Genomic DNA, 20,663 nt, shown 5'->3' with positions numbered 1-20,663 from the left:
GAGCTTCACTTCAAGCTTTCATTATAGTCAGAACCCTAAGATATGAATAAGTCCCATTGATCTTCTGCTTACTCCAACTTATTCTCCCCCTTCTCAAACTCCATTTCTTGAGCTCAGATTAGTTACTGTACTCCAAGTAGATCCATGAAACAAACAAATTTCTCTTTACCAAGTGATTTGGTAAAGATATCAGCTACCTGGTCTTGTGTCTTCACATGAAGTAGATCAATATGTCCTACAAGTATCATTTCTCTCTCCCTCTCCCTCTCTCCCTCTCTCCCTCTCCCTCTCTCACAATCTCCCTTGTGTTGATTTGTCTCCCTTCTTCTCTCTATACATCTCTTCATCAACAAAAATAAAAAGAGAAGTAAATAAAAGAGAAAAACAAAGAGAGAAGATATAATACATTTACCTCAAAGCTTGAAGAAGAATCCTTTCGCGTTTCTCTCCTTCTTCTTCTTCTCCTTCACGGGTTCCCTCATTCTTCTTTGCAGTTGTCCCCTCTATTTTTGTGGTGGATTGGTGATGGCAGTGACTCTCTCTCTCTCTCTCTCTCTCTCTCTCTCTCTCTCTCTCTCTCTCTCTCTCTCTCTCTCTCTCAATCTCAATCTCCCTTGCGCACATTGATCTCTCTCACTTTTTCTCTCTATACACTCTTCATCAACAAAAAGAAAGAGAGAAGTAAAGAAAAGAGAACAACAAAGAGAGAATAGATAATGCACTTACCTCAAGCTTGAAGAAGAATCCCTTCGCGCTACTCTCCTTCTTCTTCTTCTCCTTCACGGGTTCCCTCCTTCTTCTTTGCAGTTGTTCCCTCTCTTTTTGTGGTGGATTGGTGGTGGCAGCGACCTCTCTCTCTCTCTCTCAATCTCCCTTGCGCATGTTGATCTCTCTCACTTCTTCTCTCTATACACTCTTCATCAACAAAAAAAAAGAGAGAAGTAAAGAAAAGAGAAAAACAAAGAGAGAAGAGATAATGCACTTACCTCAAAGCTTGAAGAACAAAGAGAAAAACAAAGAGAGAATAGATAATGCACTTATCTCAAAGAGAAAAACAAAGAGAGAATAGATAATGCACTTACCTCAAAGCTTGAAGAAGAATCCCTTCGCGCTACTCTCCTTCTTCTTCTTCTCCTTCACGGGCTCCCTCCTTCTTCTTTGCAGTTGTCCCCTCTCTTTTTGTGGTGGATTGGCGGTGGCAGTGACCTCTCTCTCTCTCTCTCTCTCTCTCTCTCTCTCTCTCTCTCTCTCTCTCTCTCTCTCTCTCTCTCCCTTGTACATGTTGATCTCTCTCACTTCTTCTCTCAATACACTCATCAACAAAAAGAAAGAGAGAAGTAAAGAAAAGAGAAAAACAAAGAGAGAATAGATAATGCACTTACCTCAAAGCTTGAAGAAGAATCCCTTCGTACTTCTCTCATTTTTTTCTTATTCGAGAGTTCCTTCCTTCTCCTTTACACTTGTCTCCTCCCTCTTCATGGATGGTGGCAATGGGAACGGCCTCTCTCTCCCTCTCTCTCTTGCTTATTTACAAACCTGTAAAATGCCATGCTCGGGTTTTGACAAATTTTTATGAAGTGCCTCTCTCTCCTGTTTTTTATTTCTCTCCATCTCTCTCTTCCTTCCCCCCCCTTCTTCTCTCTATTTCTCTCCCTCCTTCCCTCCCCACTCTCACTCGACTCATCTCATTGCAAAGACAATCAAATATAGAAAATAAAAAGCTTAAGAAACAAAGATATTGAAAGAAATGTCACCCCACCTCTCTTTATCTCTCTCTCCCCCCTCTCCCTTTACTTTTCTTTATTAACCTTCTCTCTCATTCTCTCATTGTTTTTCTATTTCTCTCTCCCTCTCTCTCGCTCTCTATTTTTTCTCTCTATCTCTCTTTCTCCCTCTCTCTCTCTCTCTTCTTTTCACTCTCCTTCCTCTCTTTACCTTACCCTTCTTTTCTACGTCCTCCTCCTCTCTTCCTTCCCTCTCCCTCTCTCTATTTCTCTCCCCCTCCCCTCTCCCTCTCTCTATTTCTCTCCCCCTCTCTCTATTTCCCTTTCTTTGTTTCCTCTCTCTTTGTTTTTTCCCCCTCTCTCTCTCTCTCGTTATTTCTCTCACTCATCCTCTATCCCTCCCTTCATCTCTCATTTCTCTCTTCCTCTTTCTCTTTATTTCCTTTCTCTACCTTTTTCTCTCTTTCTCTCCCTTCATTCTTTTCCCTTCTTTCCTCCCTCCCTCTCTTTCCATGTATCTCTTTGCAAAGAAAAACAAAAAAAGAAAACAAGATAACACAAAAATAAAGCAAGAAGAGGCAATGTACCTACCTCAAAGGCTTGAAGATGAAATCCTTTGTACCTTCTCTTTGCACCTTCCCTCCCTTTTCCATTGCACACTTCTCTTTCTTCTTCATATATAGCGGCGGCAGCATGGTGATGAGCTCCCTCCCTCTCTCTCTCTCTCTCTCTCTCTCTCTCTCTCTCTCTCTCTCTCTCTCTCTCTCTCTCTCTCTCTCTCTCTCTCTCTCTCTCTCGCAAAGCTTTAAGCTCTCTCGCTCTCTCTTTCATTCTTTCTCGCAAATGTTCTCTCGACGAATGTTACGCTCAGGTTTTCAAAAATTTTTCCCCAGACCGATGTCGCTATTTGCGTCGCTATTTGCGTCTCTATTATATAGCGACGCCAATAGAGACGCATATAGCGACGCAAATAGCGACGCTAATAGAGACGCAAATAGCGACACTGCCTTTTTGCGTCGCAAATGGCCGTCACTATTGCCCCATTCCCTTGTAGTGCATGTTATCTTTATCTATGTTACTATTAACATCCATTAGATATAGGGTATAAAGAATTGGTGTTGTCTAATTTACAAAATCTAAACACATAGTTAAAAACCAAGGCAAGAAAAATGTAAAGCCATGTTATCTTCATCTAAATTATCATTACCATCCGTTGGATATGAAACTTAAAGGATCTTCACAATGTATTCTATTAATACAAGCTATTTTCATATGTATTGAGAACAAATTGAACCAAATTCTAAAGGAATCTTTCTTAGCCTACTTGGACACCATTAACAAAGGAATTATATAGCATAGTTTAGAATATATGGGTAAAAGTAGATGGTTTGATGATATAACTAGCTTAATGTTGTAGCTTCTTGCAGCTAGCAAACCACTCTATGACACAAAGCATTCTTGTTGAGAAACTTCATGGGTTATGGCACCACATCACAAAATTGACAACTCAAAAAGATCTTGTAAAACATTAGCGTGATAATTATGCACTCAATAAAATAATAGCAAGTTTAGGGTTGAAGGATTGCAAACATCAAGAAACATGTTTAGTGTCAAGGAAATGGCAAATGTAGTTACATCCAAAAAGAAAGGGCAAAGTTTCTAAAGAGAAATAAACACAAGACTACTATTTGCAAAAGATAATTGCTATGGAACCTCTTAATTACACCATGAGAGTGATCTATGATGACTATGTTGCATTTCTAAGTAATGAGATGTTCTTTAATGCACATGCACAATGTTGTTGATCCAAAAGAACCTTACACTGATAAAAAGTATAAAACAATACAAGAAAGGTTTAAGAAGGTATCACATATTGTTTTCTCAAGTTCCACATCCACCTTTTATGAGAAGCATTGGTTTGTATACATGGAGATGTTTTGGATAATAGAAGCTCCAAGAGGAATGGAAGAAGGAAATTTGCCAGTTCCAAACAACATCCAAGTTCCTTGTTCCCAACCACCCACTTTGAAGCAACCTAATCAAGACCTAAATATGCAAATGTGCAATCTAAGTGAAGGTCAACCAAGGCCTTGTCTCCCTAGTGGCCCTTGCAACAACTAAATATGCAAATGTGCAGTCTAAGTGAAGGTCAACCAAGGCCTTGTCTCCCTAGTGGCCCTTGCAACAACTAAAGTTGGGTTGGGCCACTTCTAGTCTACCCAAAGCAACTTCTTTTAGCTTGACTCTAACTCAATTGTTGGCATAGATTCTCCCTAGCATCTGTATCAACAATCCAACCTTGACTCCAATGAAATATTTGATTGTTAAATGAAAGGGTAAGGTAGTGAGTAAGAAATGGGAGGAGAATAAGGCTCCAACAGATAGTGATGAAGATCCTAGCATAGTTGCTTAGTTCCTCCTAAAGAAGAATCAGAAAGAGGAGCGGGATTTCCTGCCTAAATATATGCAAATTGCTCCTTGCATTCCCATGTTTATTCACATTATTGAAAGTTCAAAGCTTGCAATTTTATCAAAGGGAAAATGGACTTGTCATTATAGTACTAAAGAGTCAATTGAACAAAAGTGAACAAAGAAGAATACATGCAAGAAGTTAGAGACTCCATCAACCCCATAGATATTGAGATAAAACAAACCCAACAAGAAACAATGGTAGTCTAAAGCCAAAGAGTTGCTACTCAAGAGACAAATGAGTAGCAAGACAATGTGCTAGATGACAGCACTCAATTGCAATAGGCACTATATTATACTTGTGATTATATTGAGGTGTTGGCAACTAAGCTACTTTATTATCAAGTAATCCAACCAAGAGATTAACCCTCGATTGATACTTTTATTGAACACAATCATTGTAATTGTCATAAGTGCTCAACTCTTTTGCCTCAATCTTGTCATGCACCTAATAATGTGGAATTGGTCTATTTGTGGCTTTTACAACCTCTTTTAGCTTAAAATCATATTGGAGTGTGTGTGTGAAGCGAGCTTTTTTTGGGCAACCTCCATTTTTTATTTCACATAGTCTACTTATTCCTACTCTTTTCCTAGGCATGTATCAAGCACCACTACTACCTCCCCCATCTCCACCACCAACATCACCACCACCTCCACCACCACCACCTCTATTGCCACCTCCACACTGTTGCTGTCAATACCACCTCCATCGCTTTCACCACCACTGTCCCTACCCTTGTTTCTCCCTCCTGTTGGGGGATGAAGGTGCCTTCGCCAGCCGCCCGTGTATTACCACACTAACAGTACCCGCCACTGCACACTACAGGTGGCGGGCCCCCATCACAGTCACTTATTGTTTATTCTTTTAGTGATGGTTTGAATAAAGGAAGGCCCGGCCACACATTGTGGTTGTTGGAGTTCCCATTTGTGTCTCTCTATCTCTCTTCGTGCTCTTGCTCTCCGCCATAGCTCACTTCCAAGCAAGCTTTGATCCTTCTCACCTTTCAATTGGTATTAGAGCGAAGCTTCCCAACTTCCCGAGCTTGGTTCGTGGCATTCTTAGCTTCCATTCAAATACCTATAGCATTGGGTCTCCAGCCATAGCCGACCTTCCCAAGCTCCCATCACTCCCCGACTTCCCGAGCACCTTCCCAACCTATTGAGGCACCCTCAGGGCATTGCTATAGAGGTACTGAAGTGTTCTTTTAGTGTTTTTTTTTTCAATTCTCAGGTTACAGTCAAACAAGGCATCCATAGTTCAAACCCTTGGAGCTTGGATCTTCTCCCTCTTGCATTTGGGCACTTGAAGCTTGTTGTGGGCCTCCCTAGGCACCCCCCGAAGCCTCCAACCACTACCATTGAGGCCATGTAGATGCACAGGAGCAGAAGAAGGGATCAGCAAATTTGTGCCATTTTTTTTGCTGTTCTGGATAGCACACTATAGCAGCTCACCTACTCCTCATTGATGGCTATGTCATGCTTCTTTGAGCTTGGCAATGCACTTGGCAATGGTCTCTAACTTCAATTGAAGCCTCCTTGATCATTGGCATCAGTTCTTGGGTCTGATCTGTACATTCCCATGACTGTTTACAGCAGTCCCACAGTCATGTTATGCAGAAGTAACATTGGCATCTAATGCTATGCTTGTTTGGGCACTTCTACTTAACCGGTTTGGTACCTATTGATGCCCGATTGTTTGGGGGATGCAAGGCACATGTTATGCCATCATTTTGGACTGATTTTCTTGCTGAAAATACTGAGTTTTGAACAATAAATTACTATTGTACCACAAAGGGTTGAAGCCTATTATCTCATGTTTGGTTATGCCTATTGGTTTTGGGCTATGTCTTTGGGATATGCAATGAAGTATTGACCTTCGGGGTACAACATCGAGCTTGTCTTTGGTTTCGAAATGCTTTTGAGCTTGTATTAAGCTCCGACTTGGTTGTTCTTCACTGGCATTTGGCTTCAGTTGGCATGCTTTGAACCGGTCTATGCCTATTGTCAGGGCTTGACATTTAGGCCTCTTGCATTTATGCTTTGGTCAGATATGGATGCCACTTGGTTTGCCCATGCTTGACAGTTACTTTGAGCTTTATCTTCAGATGTATTTGAGCATTTTGGATCTACTGGGCATTACATTTGGTTGTCAGTTACACGCTCTTTAAATGCTTTCAGGCTTATGCTTACGGGTCTGAGATAGCTTGGGATTTATGCTCTGGATGTACCCTATTGGGATTTGGCATGTTTGATGCTATGTATTTTATGTATTAGAGCGTTGCTTGCTCTCTTTGCATCTAACTTCACTTCCAATGGGAGTCTCTTGGTATATTCGGATGTACACAGAGTCTTATTTGCGATGAGCTTGAGCTTGTGGGACAGCTACATGCACTTGCTCTCTTGAGAGCTTTATGTCTGCAGTTTGTCTATAGTGGTTTGATTTGATATGCCTATTGGGGCAAGCACCTATCTCTGTCACAGGTTTGTCAGTTTTGTATGCATCTTGGATGGCTATGTATTGAGCTTCTTGCTCTATCAGTTATGCTTGTGCTTGGCCTCTTCTCTTACCCCGAGACTCATTACATGCATGACTTCTAGACCTATGAGATGTCTCTTGGCTAATAGGTTTGACAATTCTTGGTACCTTCTTGCCCCTAGAAACTCACTGTTGGATGTATCTTGCTACGTAACAGTTGTAGTGACATATATATCAGTGATTGCTTCATTTTGGGACAGTTTTACATATTGATGTCATTTATTATAGCAAGCTGAAATCTGTAGATTTTGAGCATTTCTATGAGGGTAATGCTTACTATTTGATGTTATATTGATCATGTTTGGTGGACAGGTGCTTCTCTTGGTGAAATCCACCCTTTCAGCTAGTCTTAGCAGTGGTATTAATGCATTTTTTACTAATTACAACAACCAACAATTTTACTTTTTTGCTTTGATTTGGGATAGTATGGTTGGTCATTTGAAAGATACAGCTCTCTTTAACATTGCCAAGTTGGATGGTACCAACTATGGGTATTGGAAGTCCCAAATATGGCAAGTTTTGGTGCATAAGTTGCAGATTAAACCCTTGTGTTTCAAGGGTGTCAAACGTGAGGATATGGATGATGATGTTTGGATGGAAGTTGATGAGCTATCCAAGTCTACCATTATTTTTTCACTCTCAGAAGAGGTCCATCATAAAGTTGTTGAAGATGAGAATCAAAGTGCATGGGATTTATGGGAGAAGATTTAGGAGCTTTATGCGCAGAAGAGTCCTGCATCATAGATGTATTGGCTAAAGTAGTTAATGGACCTTCGCATGAAGAAGGGGACCTCCCTTTCATCTCATTTCATTTAGTTTCATGCTATCAAGAGTCTATTGTCACAGGGTATTGAGTTCAAAGACAACTTGCACCCGTTGTTTCTGCTTGGCACCTTGCCTGAATCATGGGATGTCTTCCATACTGCCATATGCACGAACAAGCTTGATGGGCTAAAAATCAAAGATGTTGAGAGTGCTTTATTGATTGAGAAAATCAATAGGAGATACAATGAGGCTTCCCACTCTTCACATGCTTTGATTGTTAGAGGTGGTAGAAATGGTAGGTATGAAAATGATCATAAGGGCAGGGACTCTCAAAAGTCCAGGTCCAAGTCACGTGGTCACAGTAAGTCCCATGGACGGAAGTCTGATCTTACCTGTCATTATTGTGGGAAAGTAGGACATATTAGGCCTCAAGGCCATAAAATGCGCAGGGAAAAGGGAAAAGAAAAAGTGTATGAAAAGTCTTCTGAGCGCAGTATTGTACCTGCAAAGTCTAGTGTGAAGATAGAAGAGGCTAATGTCATGCAGGCCATTGATTCAGATGATGATTACATACTTGTAGCTTCTTCATGCGATGCCTTACAGGTCTGAGATACCTTCTATGTATGTGCACTGCTGGCTTTTGGATTCGGGTGCGTTCTTTCATGTGACACACTGTCGAGATTGGTTTCATACATATTGTACCATGTCTGGTTCTGTGCGTCTTGGTGATGACAGGTCTCATGACATTCTAGGCATTGGAGATGTTAGGCTATAGTTTCCTTCTGGCAGTTCTTTTGTTTTGCATGATGTAAGCCATGTACGTGTGTTGACTCGCAGCCTTATGTCAACTGGACAACTTGATGATGCAGGATATTTTGTCTTTTGGAGACTCTGCATGGAAGATTACTCGTGGCAAGCTTGTACTTGCAAGAGGTGCCAAGTATGGCAATCTCTATCCCTTACTTGTTGTATCAGGAGCTACATTGGATCATGTTTTGTCTATGGGTTCTATTTCCCATGAATCCCTTTGGCATGCTCGTTTGGGGCATATGTCTCTTAAAGGAATGAAAATGCTCCGTGCTTTGCAATATCTTTTGCCTTTTGACTCTTCACATTTTGATTCTTGTGATCATTGTTTATATGGCTGGAAAACTAGAAATATGCATAAAAGTCTGGTAAGAAACACATGGGTGAGCCCTTGGCTCTTGTGCACTCAAATGTATATGGGGCCATGCCCTGTCAGTTACTTGGTGGGGCAAAGTACTTTGTCACTTTCATAGATGATTACTCACGTAAGGTTTGGGTTTATCCCATAAAGAGAAGATCCGGTGTCTTAGACACATTTTAACATTGGCTTGCATTGGCAGAGAACTAGTCTGGGAAAAGGCTCAAATGCCTAAGGTCAGATTTGAGGGTGAGTATGTATCACGTGCTTTTGAGTAGTTTTGTGATGAGCAGGGTATTAAGCATCAATTGACCGCCCCTTACACCCCACCCCAGAATGGTATGGTTGAATGCATCAATAGGACCATTCAGGAAAGGGTCTGTAGCATGCTTAGCCATGCTGGCTTACCACATCACTTTTGGGCTGAGGCAGTTACTACTGCATTACATCTCATTAACAGGTCGCCTAGTAGTGGCATTGACTTTTAGGCTGCAGAGGAGGTATGGGCAGGTAAGCCCCCCTCTTGTGATCATTTGCGTGTCTTTGGATGTGAGGCATTCTGCCATGTACCCAAGGACAAATGTAATAAGCTGGATCCCAAAAGTGTCAAATGCATTTTCATTGGCTATGGAGATGCAGGAGAGATGGGTTACCGTCTATGGGATCTGCAAGTGCGAAAAGTGATCTGTAGCCATGATGTCACCTTTCATGAGGACAAAATGCATATGTAGCTTGAGAAAGAGGTTGAGCTATGCAAAGTTATCTTTCAGGAGGAGCCACCTACTCGCGTTCAGCCCGCTCCACGGCTAGCTAGATAGCGCGCAGCATCACCTGATGCTCATGGCCCAGATGCTAGACCTGCTGATGTTAGATAGGATGTCAGTTAGGTAGCAGAGCCTGGGTTGAGGCGTTCTACTAGAGATAGACGACCTCCTGACCATGTTGCGCCCTCTATGGATTATGTACTGGTTACAGATGCAGGTGAGCCTTTTATTGATGATGAGGCTATGCACAGGGGTGATTGTCACACCTGGGAGAGGGCTATGCAATCTAAGCTGCTTGACTCATTATATAAGAATAAGACTTGGGATTTGGTTTCTTTGCCTTAGGATAAGAAGACTTTGCCATGCAAGTGGGTGTATAAGCTGAAATGTACTCCTGGATACCCCAAGCCGGCATACAAGGCATGATTGGTTGCTAAGGGTTTTAAATAGGATCATGGTGTTGACTTTGATGAAGTCTTTTCTCCTGTGGTCAAGATGACCATCCTACGCTTAGTCTTGGCCTTGGTTGCACAGCTTAACCTGGACTTGTACCAGATGGATGTTAAGATGGCTTTTTTACATGGGGACTTGCATGATGAGATTTACATGGAGCACCCTAAGGGCTTTGTAGACCCTATCAAGGAACACCTAGTGTGCAAGCTAAAAAAGAGTCTATACGGCTTGAAGCAAGCACCTAGGGAATGGTACCATAAGTTTGATGCATTCATGCAGTCACAGGGCTATAGCCTATGGATTCGTGCTTATACATGAACAAAGCCTGTGACGGTTCTTTACTGATTTTGGTACTCTAAGTGGATGACATGCTTTTAGCAGGGACTACTCATGAGGAGCTAGATGCTCTTAAGGCTCAACTCAAGAAAAGCTTTGAGATGAAAGATCTGGGACAGGCCTCTTATGTACTTGGTATGCGCATTACGTGCAATCGATCTCAGGGACTACTCTATCTGTCATCACAGAGGGAGTACATTCATAAAGTCCTTGAGCGCTTCCACATGCAAGTTGTTAAGCATATTGGTTGTCCATTACCCTCTCATGTGAAGGTTTCACAGGCCAATTGTATGCAGACAGATGAGCAGAGGGCGAGATGGCCAAGATTCCCTATGCATTAGCCGTGGACAGTCTTATGTATGCCATGATAGCCACTCGTCCAGATATAGCTTTTGCAATTGGGGTTGTGGCATGTTATATGGCTACACTTGGCAAGAAACATTGGGATGCCATGAAGGGTATCATGAGGTACCTGAAGGGCACAGAAGATATGTATCTTTGTTATTGCAGTCAGGATACATGAGTCGTGGGGTACACTGACTCTAATTATGCACAACATGCGGATAGTAGAAAGTCCACTTCTGGCTATGTGTTCAACTATGCTAGAGGGGATATCTCTTGGATGTCTAGGGCATCGAAGTGTATGGCCCTTTCTACTACAGAGGCCGAGTATATTGTAGCCACAGAGGCTTGCAAGGAGGCTATTTGGTTAGGCCGTTTGATTGCAGACCTTGGTATGACAGATGCTATGCTACACTGCATTTGAATTCTATGAGTGCCATTCAGTTGGCCAAGAATCCGGTCTTCCATGCGAAGACAAAACATATTGAGGTGAGGTATCACTTCATTCACGAGGTCGTTGAGGACAGGTCTGTTGATCTTATCAAGATTTTGACTGAGCAAAATCCTGCAGACTTGCTCAGAAGAGCCTCACTACTAAGCGCTTTGCCTTTCTCAAGAGATTGATGGGCATTGGATGAGATGACGTATTTTTCCTCATCCTGTTGTACATGTGTACATGTTGTATTGTCTTTTCTTTTTCTCTCTCTCACTGGGACAGATTCCCCTTTAAGTGGGAGGTTGTTGGGGGTAAAGGCGCCTCTGCCTAGCTGCCCGTGTATTACTACACTGATAGTATCCACCACTGTACACTGCAAGTGGCGGGCGCCTGTCAGTCACTTATTTTTTATTCTTTTAGTGAGACAGTTTGAATAAAGGAAGGCCTGGCCACACGTTTTGGTTGTTGGAGTTTCCATTTGTGTGTCTCTCTCTCTTCTTGCTCTTGCTCTCCGACATAGCTCACTTCCAAGCAAGCTTCGATCCTTCTCACCTTTCACCCCCATGTTAAGTACCTCAAGTATATCTTACTCTCTCTCTCTCTCCTTGTGTCGCTCACAAAGACACACTCCCTCTCCCTCTCCCTCTCCCTCTTCCTCTCCCTCTCTCTCTCTCTCTGTGCTATTACATTCCAATATATCATTACTTTCATTGTACACATATAAATAAAAATATATCACACATGTTTTCACTACATTCAATTGAGCATTATTGTGTGGACTTTCTATAAGAATATATGATATCAAATAGTATGATAAACTTACTGCAATAACATGCAATATTTATTGTTTTTTCAATTGTTCAAATAGTTAGTATTGGGACAATAATATTACCTCATTGTTACACAATCCATTGTACATATTTACATTCACATGTGTGCATGTATCTACACTCCACCCTTCCCTAGATATTTTGGATGTGTTTTTTTACACATCTTATAGTACTGCAACTAAGTGAAGGCATGTACACAATCTCCTTCACTTGCACATACATCTCTCTTTCTTCTATTCTCTCTCATCCTCATTTCATTGTGCTTATAATCAACACAATCAAATAATTCTGCAAGTACATATTCATCATGCACATCAAATATCAATCGAGTTCCATTTTGCTGAAGAGTGGAATGGGTGATCCCTAACAAAGTCTATGATTGAACCATGGAAACACACTAGCTTGGTCAAGTAGGGAAGCATGTGCGCTAGAAGGATTGTGTGCGTGGGATTTCCCTCAAATGGGAGTGGGCATATAAAGGCATTGGGTGGATTTCTCTGCATCTTCTCCATGCTATCATCCACAAATATTATTGTTGCTCTGCTGAAGTGCATGGCCAATCAATGACATCAAAACATTTCAAGAAAAGGGGCTTTGTGTGACTCCTTTTGGAAGAAGTGGTTGTAGGAGTTGCTCTGCACTTCCTTCAAAAACTTTGCAAGTCTTGACTAAAAAATCAGCCAATACTTGCCCATTTCTAGGGGCTTCACTGGAAATGATCCCTTCTGCTTTGGCCACCTATGTAGAAGCACCCCATTCACATCTAACACATTTAATTTTTAGGTCATGGGATGTAGATGTACATGAGCACATAGAAAGGTGAGTACCAATGTAATGGTATGACGAAAAAAAGCACCACATTATAGTCAAATATTGTACAAGTTTATGTAAACGTGTTTTCTTTGCTCTTAGAAATCTTCCATCTTTGGCAAAGCGATATAAACATGTAATTTGTCTATTGGAATTTAGCTCTACTGATGCAAGGTCGCCACATCCCACATTGCAATCTAAAATGGTGTCCACTTCTTTTGTGTACATTTGCAAGAATGAGCTCCAAAAAACCCTATCACATTGTTTGCTATCTATAGTATGTGGTATTCATATAAGGCCTTAGGCATCTCTTAAATGTTTATTAAACATCTCTGTAGTGGTTTAACAACATCGGAACTCATATTAACCTCTCATTGGGGATCCTGATGTATCTTACACTCACTCATTCGCAGTAATGTCATCTTTTTGTGAACTTTGGAGAGATAATTCCATTGTAAGTGATATTTGAATGTATGTACGGTAGAATATATAAAACATATACTTGCATTTAAAGCATAAAGTACAAAATTTAGCAATTGCATTCGTTGAATGGAGCCAACAAGTGTGATACTTAAATGGTATCCAATATGACAATATCATGACTTTAAAACTCTCTACCTCCAATGACACAGATAGGTGTCTCACAATGAATAACTTATGCCATGCGTAAGGCCCAACAATTCATGCCACCATGACTCCATCTATCGGCATCTATCCTCCACAACCTGCTTGATGAGCTCTATCATGGAGTGTGTTGTGTCAAGGAAAAGTAATATCCATGTGTCCTTGAGCACACCATCAGCCAAATGCATGGTATCGATTGATTATGCCTTAGTATGGGAGTTCCATGACGTAATTCCATCCCCTAATCCATGCATAGAGCTATCTTCAAGGAGATGAACCACCATGATATTCCATGATATGTTTGTGGTTTCTTCGTCAATGGTGACCATCTTGCATTGGTTGACCTCCTCCAATGCCTTTGCCAATCAAGAGAATGCCTCACTTGGCTGATCACTTCATCATGCATTTCCTGTCTTGAATGGGTCGCAAATCATAGCGACATGGGAGCCAATCACTTACTAGGGGTCTTCCATGCAGTTTTCAATATGGACCTCTACATATTGACTCTGCAATTAGCAACATATTCTTCTTATTGAATGTTATTATATTTAATATTCTTGAGACATGTTTGTTTACTTGTGTGAAAGGCAGGCACAACCTGTATCATTGTTGCTTCATGGGAGACAGTCTCTTGCAAGGGGGTTTCCACTTGACTTTTAGTATGGCCCTTTGCACAATGGCCTCACAATTAGCAACATATTCCTCTTTCAAAATGTTTCTATAGACAATATTCTTGAGGCATATTAGTTTAGACGTGGCTGGCACATCCTTCACCATTGTAATTTCATAATCTTGAGTTGTATCCCGCCCTGCAAAAAGATAGACCATTCTTATTGACATTATATTATGTGGAGAAAAAAAAACCATGAGTTAGGCTTGTTTACCAATAGTTGCCACATCCCCTAGTATGGCTAGTCCATGTTCATGCATTCTTTTCTTCCTTGCACAAGGATAGTACATCACTATTACTATCATATGATGATAGAATGCTTTTAAGTTATCACGTCATCTTATCATAGCATGTAAAATTCATGAGCATCATTTCTTTACCTCTCTACACACAAGCCACGTCTGTTATCTCTGCAAATCCAAGACTTTTGGTTCTTTCACCCTCTGCACAATACAAAACATTTTTGTTGTTACTTCGATGATAAACCAGGTTTACATGCTTTCACATCACGAGTTTTCTGCATAAGCAAGCTTACCATCTTGGTGCTTTATAGTACACGTGTTAGTGGGGTGTAATGTTGTGTCCTTGTTAACCCCAATGCAGGATAAGAAAAAACAAAAGCAAAAATAAATCGAAGAAAATTCTGAAATGCAAACCCAATGAAGTCAATAAGAAGGAGAAAAGGCAAAAGGCACAAAGGCACCCTTAGAAAAATGCGAAAGATGGAAGTCACATTTTTAAATGAAAGACACCCCTAAAATTTTGTAAAAGAGCACCAGGCTCCCTCCTATGCAAATTGTAAAATCTAGATGGGCATAGGTGAAGGGATAAGGTAAATAGAAGGGAATAGGAAAAGAGGACCTTAGCAAGACACCCTGGTCATGTAAAAAGGGGATGGGTGCCCAAAGGATTCAGGGCTTGTATATAAACTCAAAAAGTGAATGACAAGCTCATTCTTGGTGTGTGGCAAAAGCAGCTCTCTTTTTCTTTTCTTCTCTTCCTCTTGCTTTTGTGCTTGTGCTTTTGCTTGAGAGAGGGAGTGTGAGAGTGTGAGGGAGTGAATGTATGAGGGTGAGGAACCGTGGTGGAGAAGGTCTCCATCTTCTACTCTCTTCTTCTCTTCTCTTATCTCGTGTGTGCATCATGAATGGTGGAGGTACTGGAGAGCTTGAGAGAGGAGGCTACTCATTTGGGCATGAAGGTAAGCTCACTACACTCGTAAGATTAGAAGCACGTTGGCTAGGTGAGAGATAGCCATTAGAGCTTGCTTGAAACAATAAGCGGTCTGTGGGTCTTTGTGGTCGAGCGTGAGCTCCCACTTCTTTTTGGTTCCATTGTTAGGACCAACAAATTCAAGCATGAGCACTTGCGTGCTTCAAATCGAGCTCGAAGTAGGGTTTCATCCTCGTCGGTGCTTGATGTAGGTAGAAGATTTGGGAGTTTAATCTTCAAAATAAGTAATTATTTTGAGTTTTTAATGATTAGGCAAGTAGGATAAATCATTTCAGTACTTGAGCTTTGATTTTTCTTGCATTTAGAGTAGGATAGAACCAAGAAATTGAAGCGAAATGCTTTAGGGTTGCTACTGCAAACATGCCCAAAATAGGGCAAAAACAAGGGAAAAAAGGGGTTGAAATCCATTGACAAGGCAAAAGCACAAACGGGGCAATACTCCGGCACTAAAATGAGGGTTTGAAACCCAAGGAAGAGGGGGTGAAGGCTCAATTTTAGTCTCAATAGTGTCAGTGAGAGAGGAAGAGGGTGTTTTCTAGCCACGTCAGGTATATACAAATCTTGCCCCTTGTTCATTCTTGCATTTTAGAAGTTTGTGTAGCCTTGCATGCCCAAAATCGTTCTCATCTTGTTTGGAACCACAACTGTCGGAATCAAACCCACTTGACAAAGTTTGATTCCCAGAATCAGACTTAGACATCCGATCCTGGATAATCGGACCACTCAAACACCACTTGACCCATTCGATTAGACATTGTCTCGTCTAATTCGAACAATTGGACCATCGGACAATCGGGAATTGGACAATTGGACCAACCCACATTCAGATACTCGAGCAATCGGATTCAGACCTTCATAATCGGACACATCACGAACCCCGCCCATAATCCAACCACTCGAACTCGGACCATTCAAGTGGGCCAATTAGACCAACCAAATTTGGACAATTTGATTCTGATAATTGGATGCTTGCAAATCAGACACCTGCAAATCGGACTAGAAGTTGACATGAAAAATTTGCCAGATCCAGCGCATCATCCTAGGCTAAGTAGAGCACCTCTCATAGTAGGGAAACCTTCTGACAACCTTCCAAATGTGTCGAATGTCTTGTAGAGCCTCCTAACTCGGAAAGTGTGACTTGACGACCTAAAAGTGATAGCTAGCAAACTTGTTAGCTATCCACCCATTTAGAGCCCCAAATTGATCCATAGACCCTAGTGACAGCTAGCAAACTCGTTAGCTGTCCACCCATTTAGAGCCCCAAATTGACCCATAGACCCTAGTGACAGCTAGCAAACTCGTTAGCTGTCCACCCATTTAGAGCTCCAAATTGACCCATAGACCTTGATTACACCTTGACCAAGCTAAGAGACGTAGTAGAGGTCCTAGTGAACCCATAAGGGTGGCTATCAATTGTGCTTAGAGCCATATTTGGCCAAAAATGAGACGAGGGGAGAACAAGAACTACATTCATAATCTTGCATTCGTACCCCACATTGTTTGTCACTTGAAGTGCACTTAAAAGCTAAAAGCCTTGATTTCGCACTATGTACAAAAAGATCACCATGCATACATTGAGTGAATGTAAGTTGAGGGATGTTTGTAATAAGAAGGAACACACTCAGACATAACAAGTGGAACGAACCCACTAATAGGAGACGACCCTTAGACTTAGATGGATGATTGAGAACCCCAACCAGTAGGACTAAGAGAGAGCCAACACAGAACGCTAGAGGCATCGAAGGACTGACACCTTTGGAGGTGCAACACTTCCTGACCTAATTAGCATTGTTGATATCCTAGTGGAGCAAGAAGCCATAGACATGTCAGGATCAAGCTCCAATCGTGAGAACGACAAGCTTGACTTGGGAGATTTCCCAGTCAACATTCAACAAATGGTGAATAAAAATGACTTATAAACTAGGATGGACCACCATGGTATCAAACTCATTCTTCTTAGGATTGTTGTTGCGTCATTATAATAATGCCAACTTCTGAGAGTTTCGACAGTGTATGGTAGGAGATGAAACAGTGGGTTGAGGAATTAGATGAGCCAATTACCACCGACTTGCTTGAGCACAACATAAAAAGGCATATGAAGACATCATAGCAAACCTTGAGGAGGAGAGGAGATTAGCATGGAAAGCACTACAGAAGATAGCAGCTTACAACGGCAAGCAGCGAACTAGGAAGTTGTATCAAGACATTAAGATGCGGGAAGTCCAATGCGTTTTAGCTCTAGCCAATAGGAATCGTACAAGACCTAATGCGGAAAGAGAAAGCACTAGGGTTCAACTTGACACTAAGTGAGCTTCTCACGAAGCAGCTCATACATAGTACATCAACAGAGCAAAGTGCAGTAGCCTTAGCAACTTCATTACTCATAGGGTTAGGAGTCACCCACGGCTCTAAGAGCCAGTTGAAAATCCCTACAGTCGTGAAGCAACTAGACAAATACCAGTTGGGTAGTGACCCTTGTATAGTTTCCTAAAGTAGTTCGAGCAAGTCTGCGAGGCTAACGGCCGCAGAGATCTTGCCTAATGCTCACAAGCCTTCGATGTTTGCCTATGTAACAAGGGTAGGACATGGTACACTAGCTTAGACATGGCGGAGCGCAACAACTTCAATAACCTCAAGAATCTCTTTATTAAGAGGTTCTTTGAGCACTCCAAAGACTATAGAAAAAGGGAGTGCTAAGGTTGGGGAGTACCCTAAACCAAAGCACCAACTTGAAGCCATAGATAAGGTTAAGGAGTGGGTGAGAGAAGCCCAAGAGCACTTAAAGGACGCATAGCCCATCTTAGAAGATGAAATCAATGAGCTCTCTAGTGTGAGCACACCAGTCTCACCAAATCAATTGAAGCCAAGAGATGCATTTGCACCACTCCTTGTCACATTTGAGAGCTCTTACAATTCCCCACAATTTTCTTTTTACATGTGGATACTTTCTCTATTGTTCGATCCATACTTTAGCACCAAAACAAATTGCATATCTTTGCCCTTTCTCATCATCTTGCCCAATTGCCCATCCAATCCTAATTGGGCTCGTATCAATAGTAATAATGATAGGCTTCCCATGTGAATAATCAATCTTTCTCAATGTAGGAGTAGATTTCAAAAGCCACTTCAATTCATTACTTTCTAATGCTTCCTTTCCTAGTGAAACCTCTAACATTTCCTCAAGAGCTTATATAGAGCATCAGCTACATATGCAAAGTGAGGGATTCATATCAAATAGAACACACATTAGATAAAGCTTAAGTGCCATGGGCCAACAAACTAACCAAGACCATTGGCCTAGAAGCATGGAATTAGGAGGGAAGCAGGCGGTTGGCAACCTTCTTATGACACTAATGTCAACCCTTATGACTTTGCACTTAGGAGACCTACTTAGGCAGCACCCAACGCTATGGCAAGAGTTGAAGCACTAGGTAGAAGGACCAATCGAGCAAGGGGCAATTGATCTACATGACCTCCATGCAGTGACTCAGATATCGAGCTCGATGCTGCACTCAACACCCAAGTTCTTACATGCTAATGGTTTTTGGAAAGGCACTAAGATGCATGCGGTCTTGCCCATCCTAGTGCTAGGAGATGCTACAAGTAAATGAATTGTAGACACGGGGATAGGAGTCAGTGTACTTAGCCACATGATGCTCCAAGCTTGGGGTAACCCGTTTGTCGAGAATGCTAGGTTCAATGTCACATTTGCCAATGGGATGAAAGTTAAGCCATTCAGGGTGTTGAAGAATTGGCCATTGAAGATCATAGGAGTCTATTTTTAGTGGATTTCATCGTCATGAAGGGGATAGACTACGACATCTTGCTATAGGCCGACCCTGGGTGCAAAATGCACGAGTCATAGAAGACTAGGACAATAGTCTGATCTTCTTGGGCAATCAAACAAAAGTAGTAAGGGTAGAGATGGATACTCGAAAGACCATGCCAGTTGACCTAAATACCATCTCCACCATGCTGAAGGATGACACTCAAGTTAGGAAATCTTACGAGCCACTAACGAAGTATATCCCTTGCCCAAAGGATGAGTGGGATTGGATATACGTGCTAGCCATAACCGATCTACCATTCTTAGACAACGAAGAGGAATATGAGCAAGCGACTAAGGTAGCTGATAAGCCCACGAATAAGCCATCGGTATCTTTATACATGATCGCTAGAAGCTCTTGTAGCGGGCCCAGCCTTGTCACATTCCACATCCCAAATAAGAAGTGAGAGCTCCACAAGATCTTAGAGTACTTAACGGACAAGCTAGGTGGCAATCCATTAGCTAATCTTAAACCCCTTAAGGATCTCATGGATGAATCCAAGTGGAAATGGACCAAGGTACACGATCTGAACCTGATGTACAATTGGGCCTTAGTCAGAGATGAGAAGAAAGAGGAGTGTAGAAACTTAGGAGATGATGAGCAGTCAAACGAGGTAGTTCAGATGATGAGTACGAGGATTGCTATTCCTACAGTGAAGAGAGCGAAGAAGAGATTGGCACAATAGAGTATGACACTGACGGGGACATGAGATTGAGAAAATATGAGTAGATTCTAAGCCACGGAAAGAGATTACCTTTAGAATCAAGATATGAATCATGCAAATGGAGTGTGATCGCACATGGTTAGAGCATATATGAGCAATTGACTACACATGTGCAAGGCTAACCCAACTAGGTGCCACACCGCTACTTAGGACAGAATCACCTTCGGAGCTATGACCACATGGAGAGACTCCCTCTTCCAATGAAGATTGAGTATTCGACTCTGAGTTAGAAGTAAACTTAGATAGCGACCCTGAAATACCTCGATCGCTTAAGACTAAACGTATCAAGGGGGACCTACCAATCCGCCTAAGGCGCAAACAATTGAAGGAAGAAATAAACATGCAAGCTAGGGAGTCGAACGCTGAGGATGAAGAAAAATTGCAAGATCTACCAAAATGATTCACAAAATTCAAGAAAGGCAATAGAGTAGTGATCTTGCTAGGTGCCAAGAAGCAAGGATAAGTGAACAAACCCATAGAAGGGCCTGCCAAGGTCAAGGAGGTCAACCTAGTTGGGGAAGGGGAGAAGCCCCGACCTGTCTTCATAGTTGACGACTTGACCGAGTAGGAAGAAGCAAATCTCCTTGCACTGCTATGAGAGTACATAGACATATTTGCTGAAAGAAGTAGATCTAATTGTAGTGACTCATAACATTCCCATGACACTAGACGCAATGCTTGTCAAGTAGAGACCATACCCTATGAATCCCAAGCATACTCATGCAATTAAGGAGGAGATAGACAAGCTATTAAGAGTGGGATTCATTTATGAAATTGAGCACACATATTGGGTTTTACCCATTGTAATCATTCTAAAGAAGAATAGAAAAATCAAAGTATGCTTTAATTATAAGAAAGTCAATGCTACTACAAAGAGAGACAACTATCCACTACCGTACATTGAGCATATGCTTGAGAGAGTGGCTGGAAAAGAAGCCTACAGTTTCTTGGATGG

This window comes from Lygodium microphyllum, chromosome 14 (assembly GCF_053477565.2).
Source record: "Lygodium microphyllum isolate KBCC chromosome 14, Lygodium_microphyllum_v1.1.10, whole genome shotgun sequence".
Classification (NCBI taxonomy): Eukaryota; Viridiplantae; Streptophyta; class Polypodiopsida; order Schizaeales; family Lygodiaceae; genus Lygodium; species Lygodium microphyllum.
Note: the sequence above shows the minus strand (reverse complement) of the source record.